This window comes from Rana temporaria, chromosome 6, assembly GCF_905171775.1.
Source record: "Rana temporaria chromosome 6, aRanTem1.1, whole genome shotgun sequence".
NCBI classification, from domain to species: domain Eukaryota; kingdom Metazoa; phylum Chordata; class Amphibia; order Anura; family Ranidae; genus Rana; species Rana temporaria.
The window spans coordinates 55,590,407-55,611,518 of record NC_053494.1 but is presented as its reverse complement, the minus strand read 5'-3'; the positions used below and the strand labels follow the sequence as shown (position 1 = coordinate 55,611,518).

General features: G+C 43.7%; 1 protein-coding gene and 1 non-coding gene across 2 annotated transcripts in view; one reads left to right on the top strand and one right to left on the bottom strand.

Annotated features, from left to right (window-relative positions):
- The window catches only part of EEF2K (eukaryotic elongation factor 2 kinase), a 173,237-nt gene that overhangs the window by 8,742 nt on the left and 143,383 nt on the right, over positions 1-21,112 (top strand). The window lies entirely within an intron of this gene.
- On the bottom strand, positions 1,086-1,167 carry TRNAL-UAG. Its single transcript has one exon. It is a non-coding gene; the product is annotated as a tRNA-Leu (tRNA).

The window sequence follows — 21,112 nt, the reverse complement described above, 5'->3', positions numbered from 1 at the left end:
CCAACCTCTGTCACCCGACCGTCGACATTGGCACAGCGTGGGTGCGTGTGCATAGGGGAGAAACTCTGCTGTCACCGCTGCCCATTTTATTTGGACCCTGCGGACCCCAGACATGGCTGTTAGCCATGATAAAGCCGCCCCCGAGGACCAGCAGCCGGGCTCCCTGGATTACGGGTCATTTAGACACACATGGACAGACGACCAACCCTTTAGACCAGCCAGGTAGAGGAACACACCTAGGTCTTGCGCATAGGAGGAAAAAAGAAGAACGGAGAGGTTGTAGGTGGGTTAAAATGTATATGAGTTAAAGTGGTTGTATACCCTACTTTTTTACTTTTACCTACAGGTAAGCCTATAATAAGGCTTACCTGTAGGTATAAAGAATATCTCCTAAACCTGTACGGTTTAGGAGATATTCCCCCCGCAATGCGCCGCTGATTGCAGCGGCGCATGCGCAGCGGGGATCCTCGGCTAAAGGACCGGCAGCCGCCGGACCTTGCCGAATTGAAGTCTCCCGCGCGCATGCCAATCACAGCGCTGGAGCAGCGATACCCGGAAGACACGCCGGAGCAAGATGACATCTTGCTCGGCGTGGACCAGGTAAGTTCTCTTCACCTCGTTTTAAGGTAAGTATTTCATAATGAGCTAGTATGCAGTGCAAACTAGCTCATTATGGCTTTTCCTTTACAGGTGTAAAAAAAATAACAGGGTATACAAGTCCTGTGGGCTTAACTCATATACAAATTTGCTGTAATTCCACTAGAGGGTGCTGCACGCCGAGTTATCAGCATATGCACCACACTTACCAACATTTCCCTAATATATCGGATTTCCTGCTGAAGATGCTTTTGGTCTGACTGTATTATCTTATCTGAGAAGCATTAGAAAAAAATAATACACACAATAAGAAATATCTGCAAAAGGCAATGTTGGAAACATAACATTTAGAGTGACAAATATTAGCATCACTTAACAGAGCGGAGGTAATGTGTGGACACTTTTCTTACAGACGGCTCCCCTATTCTCCAATACGATCACTGCAGCTTTGTATTGGGGTGTGCATGTTGTGGAAAAAAATATATATCTGGCAGCGGTGGGATTCGAACCCACGCCATCGAAATGACTGGAGCCTAAATCCAGCGCCTTAGACCACTCGGCCACGCTACCATTTCAAGCAAATCTTTCTATTTCTGTTTTTAACAGATATAATATTTCACTGTACATGTACTGAATACATGTATTTTACAGTCTATACAAGGTATGTATTATTTTCATATTGTAAACCTGTATGCTGTCTTATGTCTATTTGTTACAAAACTCATGCATTTCTTTGCTTTACAAACTAATGTCAATTGTGGCCACAAAGTGGCACTGTTGTTATAAATAAGAATACTTGGCTAAAAATGTTTTGATTTTTACAGTTCGAGTCCTATAGACTTTAATGGGGTTTGTTATTTGGTTCCAAACTTTCGCGATGTTTGAAATTTCTGTTGCAAACTGCACAGGCGGTCGTTCGGCCCATCCCCAATGGAGTGTATGGCAGTGGGTAGTATGTGCAGGTGGAGAGTGCAGAGTGTACAGCAATGGGTATTATGTGTGTAGCGCCCCCTTACTTTCAGTACGGGCACTACGCTAAAGTTAGTGGGAAATGGGAGAGTTATTTTGCTCCCATTTACAATTTATTAAATTGCAGGGCTGCTGTCCTTTCAGAACTAGCTTGTAGGTCAGTCTGCGTTTCAGGGGTGCGTTTTCACCTCTGGGCGGCAGTTGGCGCTAGAGGGGTTCTGGCAGAGCCTCTTTTGCCCAGCAGCCAATTAGAGGAGTTTTCCCTCTCTGGGCGTGCTGGGGAAGGGTATATCTGGGGCAGACGCCATTGATTCTAGGTCCTTTTCGCGGGGTCCGAGTTCCAGGTGCGGCATCCACCTTCAGGGTGCACGCATCCATGGACCCCGCCACCATGGCCTACCTGCCCGGAGTTGCTCACCATGCGGAGCTCCATCCTGATGCGGAAAGGGGCCCCAGCGACTTGCTGGGTCCCAACCTTTGCTAAGAGGATCCTAAGCTGAGAGCTGCGCGGTGGGGAATCGGCCCAGGGAGAACCCAGAGAGAGGTTATCCAGGAGGCCTGAACGAACCCTCGGGGATCTGGTCACCACGATACTGACAGGTATATTGCAGCTGTCAACTGGTGGCTTTAACTGAATTTACTGGGAAGATTCGCTCAATCCAATTATTGCACCCTAAATCGCTAGGCCCGTGGCAGAGGTCCAGAGTCAGGCCTGTGGCAGAGGTCTGTTCCTTCCAGCGATTTGCAAGTGACACTTCGGCTGCCAGGCTTGTGGCAGAGGTCTGTCCGAGGGCACTTTACCCACTCTGGCTAGAGTGGCGACGAACTCATCTCATTATTACTAAGAGCAGGACTGCTTTTCTTCATATCCAAGGCCTGATACTAAAGTTGTTCTTATGCTTCATCAACCTTTCCTGTCTTTTCTTATGTTGATGTTGGCCATGTTGGGCCTTGGAATAAAGCATTGAAGAAAACCCAATTGATGACTGGACCTTCGCTCATTGCTTCAACTTACTAGTATCACCCCTAGACACCCTGTAAGGTAACTCAATACGCCGATCCCACAAACAACCAGCGGCAGTAGCGCTACATGTGCAAGATGCTGTCAGTAGGGCAGTGGACAGTGTGTTAGTAGTTCTTTATGTTTATGTGTAGCACTACCCCCGTAGGAGCTGCTGGTTTAGATTTTGGGTTTTGCACGTTACCTCTAAGTTCGTTGTCCAGGGGAGGAAGTTGTAGAAATTGCAATGTCCACACAAGATGTAAAACCTTCAACGGTAGGCTTTATTTTTGCTGCATAAAACTTGTGAAGGAGGTAGAGAGTATAGAGAGAGAAGGGGAAGGTTCAGGTACGCAGTACAGAATGCACAAAAGTATTCAAAGTTCCAGTATTTACCACTCACTCCTGAGTGGGTATTGCTCATCCGGATAGACCCCTCTCACATGGCCTAGCAGCCGGAATGATGCACGGACAGTATAGAAACAGTCTCTGCCACAGACCGTATAGTCAGGAATCCTCTGCCACAAGATTTAAAGTCCCCGAACTTCCTGCCTTACAGCCAAACAGCCTTTCAGCCAATCCGGCAGACTGTAAGACAATTTGCGTAGCGGATCCTCTTTTTCTTAACGAGGTTACCAGGCCTGTCCCGAGACGTCAGCTTGCCTTGCTTGTCTCCTCCAGGGCAGGTCCTCCCCCGGTTTCCTTCGCTAAGAAGCTTCCTTCACTTGGATGGACAGCTTGGGATCCCTTGTAGAACCATAAGCCCCAGCCAGCATAGCTGGGCCTACATGACAAGAACACAGCCTCAGACCAACGTGGTCCCGAGACTGAAATCACACACACCCACCTCGCGCCAGGAGGGCCACGAGGCGAAGGACCCCCAAAAATGGCATCTTCCCCTTAAGTACCCCCTCCCAGCATGCACAGCTGGGCACCACCCCCATTGGGCTGCTGCCCAGAAGGGTCACTCAATACACTATAGTCTGCCCGAGTTCCAACATGGGCCTGTAGTGATAACGCCACCTACAGGCAACAAGGCAAAAGAGCCCAACTATTGGCTCAGACACCCCTTAAATCTACAATAGCGCCCGACTTGTTAGGAGACCAGCGCTACATATGTATTCAAAAAGAATGTAAGATGATGAAACTCTCTAAGGAGTGTCAACAAATTAAAACAGCGCTATCAAATAACTGTGCATATTTTGACTATATAAAATACATTACTACAACCCATATGTAATGATATACAGTGATAATAAACAAAATATATCCAGTTTAAGAAATAAACACTAAACTGTGACTGTAATAATAAACACCCGTGATTGACTTAAACGTGAAGTGAACGCACTGAAAGTGCAAGAGACAGTCTTTAAAAATAATTTAGAACGTGGCCAAACAAAGCAAAGTTCATGTGTATAAGGATCCTGCGATCTTCAAATTTTTTCAAAAACTTCCACCACACCCGACAGTGCTCAGTGACTCCTCCCCCATCAAATGGACACTCACCGGATAGGTATGCCTCACACTCTCGTGTTTTGGCACAAAAAACCTTATCAGATGTAGTTGTTCCCGTCAATAAAGATGTAATCCAAATATGACATCCAATCAGTTCCACATATATGTCAGAGAGAGACAAAAGAAGTGCAAATAGTGTGATACCATCAAAGGTTTAATAGCACACCAAAATAAAACTTCAAACAGTGCACTCACAAACAAAATCTTGTAAAACAGCAGAATATCACATCAAGAAACTCCTTCAAACGTCAAAATGGTGAGAAGCGGTCACGGCGGACCCCCGATCAGCGAGAAAAAGTGAAACCAATTCTCCTACTCACGGTGCCATGGACTTCTGTCAGATGCAGCTGCACATCCACTTAAATAAAAAACTTCAAACGCACTCTGCATCCAAAAACGCAGCACTCACTAGTAAAATTAGACTGTATGGCAATACCCCGACATGTTTCGTTATAAAAACTTATTCATGGGACTAAGAGTTAGTCCCATGAATAAGTTTTTATAACGAAACATGTCGGGGTATTGCCATACAGTCTAATTTTACTAGTGAGTGCTGCGTTTTTGGATGCAGAGATGCAAACTTTGCTTTGTTTGGCCACGTTCTAAATTATTTTTAAAGACTGTCTCTTGCACTTTCAGTGCGTTCACTTCACGTTTAAGTCAATCACGGGTGTTTATTATTACAGTCACAGTTTAGTGTTTATTTCTTAAACTGGATATATTTTGTTTATTATCACTGTATATCATTACATATGGGTTGTAGTAATGTATTTTATATAGTCAAATATGCACAGTTATTTGATAGCGCTGTTTTAATTTGTTGACACTCCTTAGAGAGTTTCATCATCTTACATTCTTTTTGTTCACTTATTATCTTCTAAACAGCAGCTAGGCATCATCCACTCCTCCATAGGCGCAACGGTGGGCGACTTTTTAGGGCGCATTCTATAGATCACCCATTGTTGCTACATATGTATTATTTTTACAATTTTATTTTTTATTTTTTCAAAATTATTTTTGGGGGCCAGTGGATGATGTCAGTAGAGCAATGGACAGTGTCAGAATAATTTTTATTTTTATTATTTTAGTTTTTATTTTTTTTACAATTTTTTTATTATTTTCTTTTTTTTAACAATGATTTTGGGGGAGGGGCAGTGGGCAATATCAGTAGGGCATTAGATGGTGTCAGTAGTTTTTTTTTATTATGATTTTTTTTTTAAACATAGTTACATATTTAGTCTGGTTAAAAAAGTCCATCTAGCTCGACCAATAAAAGTGGAAAAAAATCTTACAATCCTACATACACAACCCTATACCCACAGCTGATCTGTAACGTTTAAAAAAAAAAAAAAAAAGTTCACAATTGTGTCGGGAGGGGGGGCAGTGGATGGTTGGACGGTATCAGTAGGGCAGTGGGTGGTGTCAGTATTTTTTTGTTTGATTTTTTTTTATAGAAAATAAAATAATAAACAGTGCTTCTGGTGGGAGGGGGACTGCAGTGGACAATGTCAGTAGGGCAGTGGACAGTGGCAGTAGAGCAGTGGATGGTGTAAGTAGTTTTTTATATTTATTTATTTATCACAAATTTTTTATTTATTTTCATTTTTTTCACAATTATTATTTTTATTTCACAATGCTTTTTTTGGGGGGAGGGGGGTGTTACCGTTTTCAGTATAATTTTTTTTTTTTTACAATTTTATTCTTATTATTTTTTTACAATTATTTTTTTTTTTTTTGTATTACAATTATTTTTATCATGGGGCTTTGGTGAGAAATCCTAAACAGACCCCTGACATCTCACCTTTGAGACAGAGAAAAGGAACTGAGGACAGAGATTCCCAGTTATTTTTCTCTGCAGACTCAGCTGCACTGATGATGAATGAATAGAAGACAGTGGCTTCTGTCCATTCATAAAGTGAAGTATTGTTAACACAGTACATGATGCTTCAGTTATGAATGGACAGAGTCAGGATCTGGGTGTTTTGGTAGATCAGAAGCTTAATTATAGCATGCAATGCCAATCTGCGGTTTCCAAAGCGAGCAAGATCCTTTTTTGTATTAAAGGAGAAGTCCAGCCTGAGCTTGTTTGGCTGGACTTCTCCTATGGATCACAGAAGTGCAATTCGTTTTGCACTTCTGTGACCCGTTTTCAGCGGAGAGCAGTCTGAAGTCCACTCTCTGCTGACATCACCAATATCTGTCCAGTCAACGCATCATCCCGACTCTGGAAGTCTGGATCCGCCAGGTGCCTGGACTGACACCCACCCAGGGGCGGACTGACAACTCATGGGGCCCCCGGGCAATAGAACATTATGGGGCCCCTGGGCTTACAGATGGCCACCACGCTAGGAGGCAGTGCAGAGGCGGGGCAGCTAAAATTTTAGGATTTTCATATCAAAAGCATGTCGGTTTCAGACATATCAGGGACAGATGTAAAAAAAAACCTTTTACATTACTTTTTATTTTTACATACTGTCCCTGGTTTTACTGAGCCTGGCAACCCTGATGGGGGGGGCCCCCCAGTGGCATGCCCGAGTGCCTCAATGGTCAGTCTGCCCCTGCACCCACCTCAGCCTCTCAGCGAGCCGCTGAGAATCTGAGACTCCCCGACCCCTCCACAGCTCAGTGCTTCAATGAGCATGGAGCAGCAGAGCAGGAGAGCTGCTGATTGACCGGCAGCAGCTCTCCGCTCGGGGAGCAGGGAGAACCGAGCCATCAGTGGCGTTCAATCGCTCGGTTCTCAGTACAGAGCCGATGGGGGGACAGATGAAGCATCGGACCGATGCTACATCCACCTAGGTAAGTATGATGATGGAAAAAAGCAAAACCCATACTTCTCTTTTAAGGTATAGACTCCAGAGAGAGAGAGAGAGAGAAATACAATTGCCCCTGTGCAAATAATTAGTAAGACCTCAAAACCTATCCTATAAAAATCGAATTTCTTCATAAATTTGGGCCAAAACGTATTCTACTACATGTCTTTGATAAAAAAAAATCCCAGTAAGTGTATATTGATTGGTTTGTGTGAAGGTTATAGCGACTACAAGCTATATACTGGGATTTTTTTTTACTACTAATGGTGGTGACCAGCAACTCATAATGGACCTTTGCAACTCTGGACTCATAATAAAGTTTATGATCATTTCCAAAATCAGAGATGCAGCAGATCCCCAAAGGCCCCATGCACACGAGATGCTGGTAAACTCGAGTTCAGAGGCATTTTTTTCAACTGCCCCTGAACACATTTAATGTTCTCCTATGTGTCCATGCACACATTCACGTTGTTTTGCATTTTAAAACAGTTGGGTTTAGGCTCGTTTTTTCAGACGCAAAATTTTGGGTTCAGACGCAAAAGTTTTTGCGTTTCAAAGCTTTGGGAGGGTCTACAATGTCTTTGTTATGAACGCTGATAGCCGCAAACGCGGTAAAACGCGGCAAAACGCCACAAAATTCGCAGCAAAAACGGGCGTTTTAAACGCCGGTTTTTGCCTTTGAAAACTTGAGTTTACATGTGTTTGCATTTGCTTCTCGTGTGCATGGGGCCTAACAGGTATTAGTTGTGGGCTGGCTGTGGGCATGGCCTTCAGAGGATGTCAATGCAAAGAACAGGCTCGGGGGTTGCCAGATATCATTTTCATGAGCAGTCAAAGTCTGTTCAAACACAAGCCCACAACCAAGCCATAAGTCATTCCAAAAGTAGCCACAAAAAATGTGTGTGACTAACAGGTGCTGTTAGACTGGCTAAGCTGAATAACTCAGGCTGCCCGACTGGCCTGGTTTTGGAGTGACAGGGTCTGGACTGGCTGGTTATAAATTACAGAACTCATTTTGTGCTGCTTACTGCTTGCTAGATTCAGATATAACTCAACATTTTCAATAGTCTGAGCAATTACTACCTTTCTCCTCAGCTATGTCTTCTCTGGATTCAAAATAGAATATCAAAGGTTGAGCGTGCCAGAGGTTTGTATCAAGTCCAGCAAAACAACACGTCTGAGGATATATCCAATGCAATTCAGGGACTCATATTTCCCCCTTCATTATAAGTGCTGGCAGTTTTTGGAGTGTACTGAACAGTGAAAAACACAAAGGGGTAGATCCACTTACAACGGCGCATTATTACGCCGGGCCTAGCGTATCTAAGATACACTACGCCGCCGTAACTTACCTTTTTTTTTTTTCTAATCCTCAAAGAATTCACGCCGTAAGTTACGGCGGCGTAGTGTATCTTTGTCGGCGTAATGGCGCGGCATTCAAATCTCTGTGATGGGGGCGTGTTTTATGTAAATACGTCGTGACCCGACGTAAACAACGTTTTTTTTTTTAACTGCGCATGCGCCGTCCGTGGGGGTATCCCAGTGCGCATGCTCGAAATAAACCCGGAACAAGCCAATGCTTCCGACGGTGACGTCATTCTACGCAGATCCCTATTCGCGAACGACTTGCGCAAACGACGTAAACATTTCAAATTTCTACGCGGGAACGACGGCCATACTTAACATTGAGTACGCCACCATATAGCAGCTTTAACTATACGCCAGAAAAAGCCGAACGCACCGACGTACGTTCGTGGATCGCCGTAACTAGCTAATTTGCATACTCGACGCGGAATTCGACGGAAACGCCACCTAGCGGCCACCGAAAAATTGCATCTTAGATCCGACGGCGTACTAAGGCGTACGGCTGTCGGATCGACCCGAGATGCCGTCGTATCTTGTTATGTGGATACAAAACAAAGATACGACGCGGGAAATTTAAAATTACGCCGGCGTATCAATAGATACGCCGGCGTAATTCTTTTGTGGATTTGCTCCAAAGGTTTTACCCAAGTAACTGCCAGCAGGCAAGCCCCGTTGAAGAGGGAGTTGTGAGCCCCAAAAAGAGTGGAATATACAGTACTGTGCAAAAGTTTTAGGGAGGTGTGAAGAAATGCTGTAATGTAAAAACGCTTAAAAAAAATATATCTTTTAATTGTTTATTTTTATCAATTTACTAAATAAAAATGTGCGATCAGAAAAACAAACAAAAACAAAATCAAATCAATATTTGGTGTGACTACCCTTTGCCTTAAAACCAGCATCAATTCTTACACTTGCATACCTTGTACACTTGCACAAAGTGAGGCATTTTGTAGGATTAAAGTCAGGTATATGATTAACCAATTATATCTAGCAGGTGCTAATGACCATCAATTTTACATGTACTGTAGGTTGGAACACAGTCAATAACTGAAACAGAAACCGCTGTGTAGGAGGCTTAAGCCCAGGTTCACACTGGGCTGCGGGAGTGAAGCCGTGCGAATTCAGCTGAACTCGCACGATTTCCCCCCCCGCTGGCAGTCCCGATTTCGGCCGTGATTTCAGAGACATCTGTGCAGGTTTCTGCACAGATGTCAATGTAAATCGCAGCCCGAAATCACAAAAAGTAGTACAGGAACTACTTTTTGAAATCGGTGCAGCGCCGCAGATGCGGCGTCGCACCGATTAGGACGGTGCCATTGCCGACAATTGCCAGCAAATGCTGCCGATTCGAGATCTCAAATCGCATCTCAAATCATACCAGTGTGAACCAGGCCTAAGACCCCATTCACACCTGAGCGACAGCCGCGTTCGGCGGTAGCGGCGTATTTTGCCGCGGGTGTGAAACTTTCAATTTTTTTTTTTTCAAAAGTCTTCCCATTGCTGTCAATGGGAAAACGCCACTGTCGCCTGAAAAAAAGGGTCCGGGACTTTTTTTCAGGCGACAGGCGTTCGGCGTCTATGAGATGTGAACCATCTCCATAGGCAGCAATGGGAATTCTCCCCTCTAGCGGCAGAAGCGTCCGGCGCCGGGCGTTTTGTCGCTCAGGTGTGAATGCAGCCTTAAACTGGGTGAGACCCAACCTGTGTTTTGGATAGGTATCAAACCGTTCTAAGAAGCAAAAGCATAATCAACATTTTAGTATACAATTTAGTTAAAAACAACAATTGATTGGCTGGTGATTTGGTCAACCTAAATACAAGTGAATAATGTTCTACAAGCAGTACAGGCTGCTCCAGGACCGCACACTTTGTGCCCTGCCATCCACTGGGGAGGCTTCTGAGAACGGGCCGTTTAGGCATTTGTGCCCTGCATATGCCCACCTCTGGTTTGTAACTCGGTGGTTCTTGCCTGATCTCCTCTATGGGCATTTGGGTGGGCTGCTTCTCTGATGCCTGGGTGGATGCTACTGCTGGTTTTAATTCCATTTCGGCTGCTGTACAAGTATTTCTTCCATGAATACTGTTTATGTTCTACCATCATGCACCCCTGAAGAAAGAACTTTTATGAAACGCACCAGGTGATAATGTACATAATTGTCACAGCATATCTGTGACATCAACAGTTTTTTTTTTTTTTTGTTTTTTTTTTATTCTATATTTTAGTTTTTCTTTCACAAAGATATTAATACACCATTCATAAAATAAATCTATACAACAGTTCTGTTATTTTAAGCATAACATCTTCTTTTCCTTAACATTACTTACTCTTTCACCAACAATAACAGTTTTGCAGTTCTACTTCAACTATCTCATAATTGTAATCAAACTTTTATATAGATCTACTATAGTCCCATATCTTTGTCCTATTTTCATTACCCTGTTCCCCACCCTGGTTATCCCCCAATACAAGAAGAAAAAGTATCATATAAATTAAAACGTAGAACATAAATATAGAAAGATAAGAAAAAGAGAGAAAGGAAAGGAAGAAGAAAGAGAGAGAAAAAAAAACTTCACATCTCCCCTCCCTCCCTCAGCTCCTTTCCCCTCACGTCAATTGATCCCTATATATAATATAGGGAGTCCATATTTTGCGATAGTTGTCCTCCTGCTCCCTTAGCGTCATTGTGAGATTTTCCATTTGAATTTCTGCACACCAGCCAATCAAATGTTGTTTTTAATTAAATTGTATAATAAAATGTTGATTATGCTTTTACTTCTTAGTATTGTTTGATACCTATCCAAAACACAGGTTGGGCCTTAAAGCAGAGGTTCACCCAAAAATCAACTTCCTGCCATTAGATCCAGCATACTGCTGACATCTGCAGTATGCTGTTGTTTTTTTTTTTTTTTGTACTTATTGTTTTATTAGCCGTTGTTATCCGGCTCCGAGCGGGGATTCCTTCCGGGTATAGGCGTTCCTAAGCCAAGCGGAGTTGATTGACGGGCTGCTAAAGCGCGTCACGCCTTCTGAAAATACCCGAAGTGACACTCGGGTGTTTACCGCGCCTACGCAGTCAGCTTTACACGGCAGGCGCTGTATAGCACCGTAAACACCCGAGTGTCACTTCGGGTATTTTCGGAAGGCGTGACGCGCTTTAGCAGCCCGTCAATCAAATCCGCTTGGCTTAGGAATGCCTATTCCCCGCAGAAATCCCCACTCGGAGCCGGATAACAATGGCTGATAAAACGATAAGTACAAAAAAAAAAAACATACTGCAGATGTCAGCAGTATGCTGGATCTAATGGCAGAAAGTTGATTTTTGGGTGAACCTCCTCTTTAAGAATACCAAAGGGGGGGTTTACTTTGTTATTTATTCCAATACCCAGGGATAATGGCTCATGTTTATCTTTCCTGACTATTTTCCTTGTTCGTAGTCTAAAACTGGATGAGGAACAGCCAAACACTGCTATGCTATACTGCATCAGCATGGTCTCTCCCAGGCAAAGATTTCAAAGTAGACTGGGGTTTCGAGATGTGCTGTTGAAGCGCTGTTGAAGAAGCACAAAGAAACAGGCAACATTGAGGACCGTAGACGCAGTGGTCAGCCAAGGAAACTTAATGCAGCAGATGAAAGACACATTATTCTTCCCTTCGACATCAGAAGATGCCCAGGATTGCCATCAGCACAGAACTGCTGGAAACCAGTGGAACCCAGGTACAACCATCTACTATCCAGAGGAGTCTGGCCAGAAGTGGTCTTGATGGAATTACGACCGAACAGTTATTCCTCCAGTGGAAACAAGGCAAAGCGACTCAACTATGTATAAAAACATAGAAACTGGGGTGCAAAAAATGTCAGCAGGTACTTACCTACTTGCTGAATTCCTTCAAAAACTGTGTGAAAGTGTACCTAGAATTTATGCTGTTTTGAAGGCAAAGGGTGGTCACACCAAATATAGATTTGGATTTCTCTTCTGTTTTACTTACTTTTTTTACTAATTTTGTTAATTGCTAAAAAAAAAAATTAACACTTCTGTAGCGACTGGTTACTTAAAAAGTACCGGTGCTAGTTACATTTAGAGAGGCATCAGAGTGTTAACTGACCCTGATCCAATTATTATGTCAAAACTGGGTCTCTGTCTCAGCTTGGCTGTGCTGTGGGCTGTCTATTGTTGCTGGGGTGTAGTTCCTACCCCAGAGCGATGGGTGGCAGCAGTGGAGTCGAGGTTTGGGTTCTCTTGCCCAGCAGCCTATCAGGAGGGTTTAGCCTCGCTGTGCATGCTGGGGTAGGGTATTTATGGGGAAGACGCCATTAGTTCTTCTTCGGAGTGAGACACCCACCTTAAGGGTGACTGCATCACGGCGCCCCGGCGTTATGGCCTTCCAGGCCGGGGTGCGCGTGCCACGCAGTGTTTCTGGTTCCGGAAACATGTTGGTCCAGAACATTTGAGCTATGGCAGGGAGCCCAGTAGTCGACTGGGTTCCCAATCCTGAAGATCCCAAGTGAGATAGCTGTTTGGTGGGGAGTCCATCTGAGGAGAGCCAATGAGAGGCTGGCGATCCAATAGGGTCTCGACAAACCACCAGGGATCAAGGTAGCCGGACACTGAGAGGCTGGCCACCTGTCAGTCGGTACCTGAAAACTATCTGAAGGAGATCCAGGCGCAATTCTATCAAGGAGGATCATCTCCGTAATCACAATCACAGGGAGGGCCTGTGGCAGAGGCTTTTCCCTGAATCCACTCCAGGAGGGCCTGTGGCAGAGGCTTTTCCCTGAATCCACTCCAGGAGGGTCTGTGGCAGAGACTTTTCCTTCAAGTTCGAGCGATACTCTGGCTGCCAGGTCAGTGAGAGTGGGCCTGTCCAGGTACGCTATACCCGCTCTGGCTAGAGTGGCGAAGAATACAAAGTATTGTTGGGAGCAGGACTGTTTCCCTGTTGTTACGCCTGAGTCTGCTACTTCTCCTTCTGCTTCACCTCTACCCTCCATCACAAGTTTTAATGTTTTTACCCGGCTGGGTAATAAAGAGCACAGAAAAAGACACCTGTCGTGGACATTCCGTTACTGCTATATGCACTATACACCCCTAGGACGGCGGAGGAGCCATGAGGTAACATGCCACCCAAAACAAACCAGCAGCTCCTTCGGGGGTAGTGCTACACTTCTATTTCTGAAAGCTTTCATAATGTCCAGCATTTTTTGACACCTGCCTAAAACTTTTGCACAGTACTGTACTGTATATACTCAGACCTGTTGTCAAGATAAATAGGTATTTAGTGGACTTAAATAAACCTGTGGCACTCTCATAATTTTATTTACTATTTTGATCTCTCCAGGGCCCCTAGAACCAAACGAAACGCGTAGGCTGTATTCCACCCTTTGCTGTTATTTGTAGTGCATTTTCCATAATTTTTTTTAAAATAAAGACAACCGAAGGTTTTTTTTGGAGGTGCGGCTGTCCATCCTTTCAGTTTCTACATTTTGCCTCGTGCATTGCTGGCACTCCTGGCCTCCTGAGCAGCTACTGATTGTCCAGCAGACCCACCTGGAGCGGTAATTTCTCCTGCCCCTAGAACCATCTTCCCTGAAGGATTTGCCCACTTCCTGACCAAGCCCTTTTTTGCGATTCTGCACTGCGTCACTTTAACTGACAATTGCGTGGTCGTGCGACGTTGTACCCAAACAAAAACCTCTGCAGTTGTTTTTTTTGCGCTATAAACAAAAAAAGAGCAACTATTTTGAAAAAAAAACAATATTTTTTACTTTTTGCTATAATAAATATCCCCAAAAAATATATATAAAAAAATGTCTTCCTCCGTTTAGGCCTTCTACATATTTTTGTTAAAAAAATAAATCACAATAATCGTATATTGAATGGTTTACGCATATGTTATCGCGTCTACAAAATAGGGGATAGATTTATGGCATTTTTATTATAATATATTTTTTTATTAGTAATGGCGGCGATCTGCGATTTTTATCGTGACTGAGACATTGCGGCAGGCACTTTTGACCCATTTTTGGGACCATTGAAATTTACAGAGCGATCAGTGCTATAAAAATGCACTGATTACGATGTAAATGTCACTGGCAGGGAAAAGGGTTAACACTAGGGGGGCGATCAAGGTTTAAGTGTGTGTTCCCTCACTGTGTTCTAACTGTGTGGGGATTGAAATGGCTGTTTCTACTTAGTAGAAACACACAATATGTCTTCTCTCCTCTGACAGCACAGGAATTTGTGTGTTTAGACACACAAATCCCTGTGCTGGCTCTCGTGCACGCGATCGCGCCCGCCTGTCATGCGCAATGGGTGCAGTGGGTGCGTGCTCCCTCTGGCGGCTCTTAAAGGTGCAACGTACAGGTACGTGATTTTGCACAGCCGTGCCACTTTGCCGACGTATATCGGCGTGAACCGGTGGGCAAGTGATTAAAGGAGAATTATAAAAAAAAGAGGGACAAATAAGGAGGAGAAAATGCTTTTAACCACTTAAGGACCCCTTCACACTGATATACGTCAGCAGAATGGCATGACTGGGCACATCAACGTATAGGTACGTTGTCCATTAAGCCCAGCCGTGGGGTCGCGGTCCGAAGCTCCTTGACCGCGGGACTCGCGGACCCGATCGCCGCTGGAGTCCCGCTATCGGTCCCCGGAGCTGAAGAACGGGGAGAGCCGTGTGTAAACACGGCTTCCCCGTGCTTCACTGTGGCGGCGCATTGATCGTGTCATCCCCTTTATAGGGGAGACACAATCGATGACATCAGACCTACAGCCACACCCCCCTACTGTTGTAAACACACACACTAGGTGAACACTAACTCCTACAGCGCCACCTGTGGTTAACTCCCAAACTGCAACTGTCATTTTCACAATAAAGAATGCAATTTAAAGCGGGAGTTCACCCATTTAAAAAAAAAAAAAAAATCTCCCCTTAGCTTCCTGCTCGTTCGGTCTAGGGGAATCGGCTATTTATATTAAAATATGTGCAGTACTTACCCGTTTTCGAGCTGCATCTTCTTCCGTCGCTTCCGGGTATGGGTCTTCGGGAGCGGGCGTTCCTTCTTGATTGACATTCTTCCGAGAGGCTTCCGACGGTCGCATCCATCGCGTCACTCGTAGCCGAAAGAAGCCGAACGTCGGTGCGGCTCTATACTGCGCCTGCGCACCGACGTTCGGCTTCTTTCGGAAAATCGTGACGCGATGGATGCGACCGTCGGAAGCCTCTCGGAAACCTGTCAATCAAGAAGGAACGCCCATTCCCGAAGCCTATACCCGGAAGCGACGGAGAGGATGCGTCTCGTAAACGGGTAAGTACTGCACATATTTTAAAATAAATAGCCGATTCCCCTAGTAATAACGAGCAGGAATCTAAGGGGGAAAAGTGCCCTCTAAGGGTGAACCCCCGCTTTAAAATGTATTTTTTGCTGTGAAAATGACAATGGTCCCAAAAATGTGTCAAAATTGTCCGAAGTGTCCGCCATAATGTCGCAGTCACGAAAAAAAAACGCTGATCGCCGCCATTAGTAGTAAAAAATTTTTTTTTTTATAAAAATGCAATAAAAATATCCCCTATTTTGTAAACGCATACATTTTGCGCAAACCAATTGATAAACGCCTATTGCATTTTTTTTTTTACCAAAAATAGGTAGACAAATACTTATCGGCCTAAACTGAGGGGAAAAAAAATGTTATATGTTTTTGCGGGATATTTATTACAGCAAAAAGTAAAAAATATAGAATTTTTTTCAAAATTGTTGCTTTGTTTATAGCGCAAAAAATAAAAACCGCAGAGGTGATCAAATACCACCAAAAGAAAGCTCTATTTGTGGGGGAAAAAGGACGCCAATTTTGTTTGGGAACCACGTCGCGCGACCGCGCAATTGTCAGTTAAAGCAACGCAGTGCCGAATCGCAAAAAGGGGCAAGGTCCTTTAGCTGCAATTTGGTCCGGGTCTTAAGTGGTTAAAAACTGTCTGGATTCAGGAAGTCCACTGACAATGGTTCATGTGACCCACACTAAGGCCTCGTTTACACAGGGCTTACATAACTGTATGGTTGTGGAGAGCCGTGTTCAAGATGTATAGCCAGCTATAGGGGTTTAATTGTTCCCAGTGAAACAACTAGCAATCCTTATGCAAAGACACCTATATGTATACCCTAATACATATATGGTAAAGAACAGCAGGAGGTGTGAGGCCGCAGAAGGACTTGCTGGTCTAATATGTCAATATGGCTCTGTTTACAGGACAAACTGTACAGCACACCTACTGTCCAGTTTCTTCCATTTCAGAGCCCATGGGAGCATGCACGCAAGACACAGATCGACAGACACATTTTCACAGTAAGAATCCTCTCCAGCGGTTCTAAAAAAAAAAATGAATGGTCTTTTTTCTACGTACAGTATTAAAATAACATGTTTTCCACATTGACTTACTTGCATGTACTGTAAAATGTTAATAGCAATGCTCTTTCTAGAAGATGTTGGGTAAATCACGGGATGGCATTAGTGTTTGTGTAGTTATGCAGTCTAGTATAGTTGTATATATGAAAAAATAAATAAAAATAAAGGGGATCACTAAAGGTGGGTACACACAGAACAATCACATTACTTTTATTTGAAATTACTGTTACCATTTGCACCCTCCCCTTATCTAAACTAGACTCCCCTTCCCCTCCCTTTCTCAATTGTACAACCGCAGCCAGAAGAAATTAGCCCCTAAATTTTCTTTCTCCTGGACACACCTGTATGTTAGAACCCTTTAGATATCTATGGGAACATCTCTCGAGCATCTCCTGTATCATGAGAGGGCCTCATCTGAGTTTATGGCGATCTTTTTGGCCAGTCATTGACAAAAGGAGAGGGCCACTTAAGCGACTTGGTAACTGGTCGTGGGCCACAATGAGCGGAGCGGGTAGATGGCAGGTCCGTGTCCGCTCTGCATATGCATTGCGCTAAATGACGTCGCAAGGACGTCATTGTTTTGACGTGGACGTAAATTACGTCCAGCCCCATTCACGGACGACTTACGCAAACAAAATAAAATATTTTCAAATTCGACACGGGAACAACGGCCATACTTAACATTGCGTACGCCACCAAATAGCAGCTTTAACTATAGGCCGAAAAAAGCTGAGCGGAAACAACGTAAAAGAATGCGACGGCCGCTCGTACGTTCGTGGATCGTCGGAAATAGCTAATTTGCATACTCGACGCGGAATACGACGGGAACGCCACTTAGCGGACGCCGAAGAATTGCATCTAAGATCCGAAGGCGTACAAAGACGTACCCCTGTCGGATCTAACCCAGATGCCGTTGTATCTTGTTTTGAGGATTCAAAACAAAGATACGACCCGGGAAATTTGAAAGTACGCCGGCGTATCACTAGATACGCCGGCGTACTCTCTTTGTGGATCTGCCCCACTATCTTCTGTTATTCTCAGAGTGGATTAGATATATATCTGGTAATTTATATTTACCACTGCTTATAGATATTCAAGAATAAATTGTATTTTTTTTTTTTTAAGTTATACACCACCCTTTATTTTAGGTTTTTATCCAATTAATAGAAAAAATAGTCGGCCAATTAACCGATTGTGAAAATAATCGTTAGTTGCAGCCCTACATTTCACTTTTATAATTGTTTAGATCCAGGCACTCCTGACAGACAGCACAACCTAGCCCTCAAACATCCACTGTAGAAGCTGATCAATATGTTCAGAAACCTGCCCCTAGAATGCTGATTGGCCTAGAAGAACTCTGATGCCGCGTACACACGATGATTTTTCGGGATAAAAAAAAACAACGTTTTTAAAAACGTCAATTTAAAATGATCGTGTGTGAGCTTCACATCGTTTTTCGGCTTCTGAAAAACGACAAAAATAAAATTCGAACATGCTGCATTTTTTAAAGTGGTTTTAAAAAATGACGTTTTTCAGGTAGTAAAAAATGATCGTGTGTGGGCTAAAACGAACCCGCGCATGCTCAGAAGCAAGTTATGAGACGGGAGTGCTCGTTCAGGTAAAACTACCGTTCATAATGGAGTAAGCACATTCATCACGCTGTAACAGACAGAAAAGCGCAAATCGTCTTTTACTAACACGGAATCTGCTAAAGCAGCCCAAAGGCGAATGGAACTTCCCCTTTAGAGTGCCGTCGTACGTGTTGTACGTCACCACGCTTTTTTCATAATTTTTTAAAAACGATGGTGTGTGGACAACGTCGTTTTTAATGATGAAGTTGGAAGAATGTCGTTTTTTGGACATGCTGAAAAACTTAGTTTTTTTTTTCATGCCGAAAAATCATCGTGTGTACGCGGCATGATGGAACAGAGGCAAGTTGATGAGGTCATCCCTCTAATCACTTTGCTCTTTCATACTAAGACAATGACCACAACAAAACCTGACTGGTTTCTGAGCCCTCCTGTACAGGAGTTAATGGGAGGCTGAGATCTCAACAGATATACAGTAGGGGCCAGATTCAGAACGGAGATATGACGGCGTATCTCCGGATACGCCGTCGTATCTCTGAGTGTGCGTGGTCGTAACTATGCGACTGATTCAGAGAATCAGTTACGCATAGATTTCCCTAAGATCCGACCAGCGTAAGTGTCTTACACCGTCGTATCTTAGGCTGCATATTTACGCTGGCACTAGGTGGCGCTTCCGTATAGTTACACAATGAATATGCTAATTAGGTAGATACGCCGATTCAGAAACGTACGTCCGGCCGGCGCATTTTTTTACGTTAGGCTTTTTTCGGCGTAAAGTTACCCCTGCTATATGAGGCGTAGCCAATGTTAAGTATGGACGTCGTTCCTGCGTCGAGTTTTGAAAATTTTACGTCGTTTGCGTAAGTCGTTCGCGAATAGGGCTGTACGTAAGTTACGTTCACGTCTAAAGCAATGACGACTTGCGGAGTAATTTCGAGCATGCGCACTGGGATTTTTTCACGAACGGCGCATGCGCCGTTCGGAAAATACGTTGGACACGTGGGGTCATAGTGAATTTACATAAAACACGCCCACATCATCCACATTTGAATTAGGCGGGCTTGCGCTGACACACATACATTACGCCGCCGTAACTAAGGGCGCAAGTTTTTTCTGCATACGGAACTTGCGCCCTAAGTTACGGCGGCGTACCGTATCTGAGATACATTGCAGTATCTGTCGGCACGGCGTAATGTATCTGAATCCGGTCCTAGGTCTTCATATTAAATGTATTAAAAAATACATTTATAGGATAGATTCAAGTTTGTTACCTGCTACCAAAAGTCCTATCTGTGCAGCCCTACATTGAAAAATATTTACCTCCAATCTGCTGTTACTCACTTCTCAATGCTGCAGCCTACAAATAGAGGGTCTCCCTGTAGAAATGGGTGGTTTAATAGCAGGCATGGACAGAGGTAAGTATTCCACTTCTCTACTGGTCAGGAGAGCAAGGAAAGGCAGTAGGTACACACATTTTTTCTTTAATTTATATATCATTTTGAAAGCACAAATATAAGTAAGCATGCTCTTTAATGGTTTTTAGTTGCTATGTAAGAAATGCATCAATTGGTATTTTTCCTGCAGTTCAAGCTTTGAGTCACGGAGGCATGTGAGCAAATGTACAGTACGTGGTTACCAGAAGCCCATAGCCAGTGTATCCTAACCATCGCAATGCCGTTTCTGTAATCTGCAAGCTCAAGTGAAATCTAATACACAAGCATTAGGAAGTGGTATGCACATGCTCGTCATCCATCAGTGTTGTTATGTATAAGGGAGACTCCAAATAAACATCTTCACTCTGTAGGGGCAAGTGTGAACAGTGGTGTCCCTGACATCTACGACAGTCATGTGACAGTTCATGACATCACAAGCCTAAGGTCAAGTCAAATGAGACCACTAAAGGTCAGGCCCCAGTTCTACGTCAAGCCTTTAGGGGACAGGTGCTTGACATGCACAAAGAGTTATGGAATTTTGTATAACTGGCTAAAAACAGGAATGGAGGTCAAGGCTGACCTGTGCTGAACTGACTCTAAAAGCAACCCTCACATTATTATTATTATTATTATTATTATTATTATTATTATTATACAGGATTTAAATGGCATCAACAGTTTACGCAGCACTTTACAATATAAAAAGGGAGACAATACAGTTATAATACAATAAATTTAGGGCTGGGGAAATTAAAGATTAATTTCTTGATTAATCTTTAATTTTTTTGATCAATCAAAATTGTCGCTGTCATTACTTTTATTGTTTGATGACGAATTTCCCCACAAATCGCTATCGCACAATTCTGCAAGTGATTATAATTTATTATAGCTGTTTTCTAGCTGCTCTAAAACCACTTTTGACATAAAGGGACACTTTTTAGTTTCTATGAACAATCTCCAGTTTCCAGGCAGAAAGAACAGTTTTTATTATATAAAAGAACATGTAGGGCACTGGGCAGACCACTAGGGACAAGGGGGGTGTGTATTTTTTACATACAGTACTGTAATCTATAAGATTACAGTATACTGTATGTATTGTGTTTATTAACTTTTTTGAATTTGGCACCGATCTCCACCCTCGTGCGTCGTAACGTCGCAGGGAACGGAGCTTGGCGGCACACAGGCACTGTATGAATCGAGCGAGGTGGCAGCTCGATCACACAGCGGGGAGGCATTGCAGGATCCAGGGACAAGGTAAGTAACTCTGCCTGCCTGGATACTGCGAGTGATCCTGAACCTGGCTTGGGGATACCACTAATGGTACAGGGTTTGCACCCCGAGCCAGACTCGGGAATACCGCCATGGGGGTTAAAAAGTCTAGATTCAATGCCAGTTCCACCCAAAACAACATTAAAGTTGTGTGCGGTT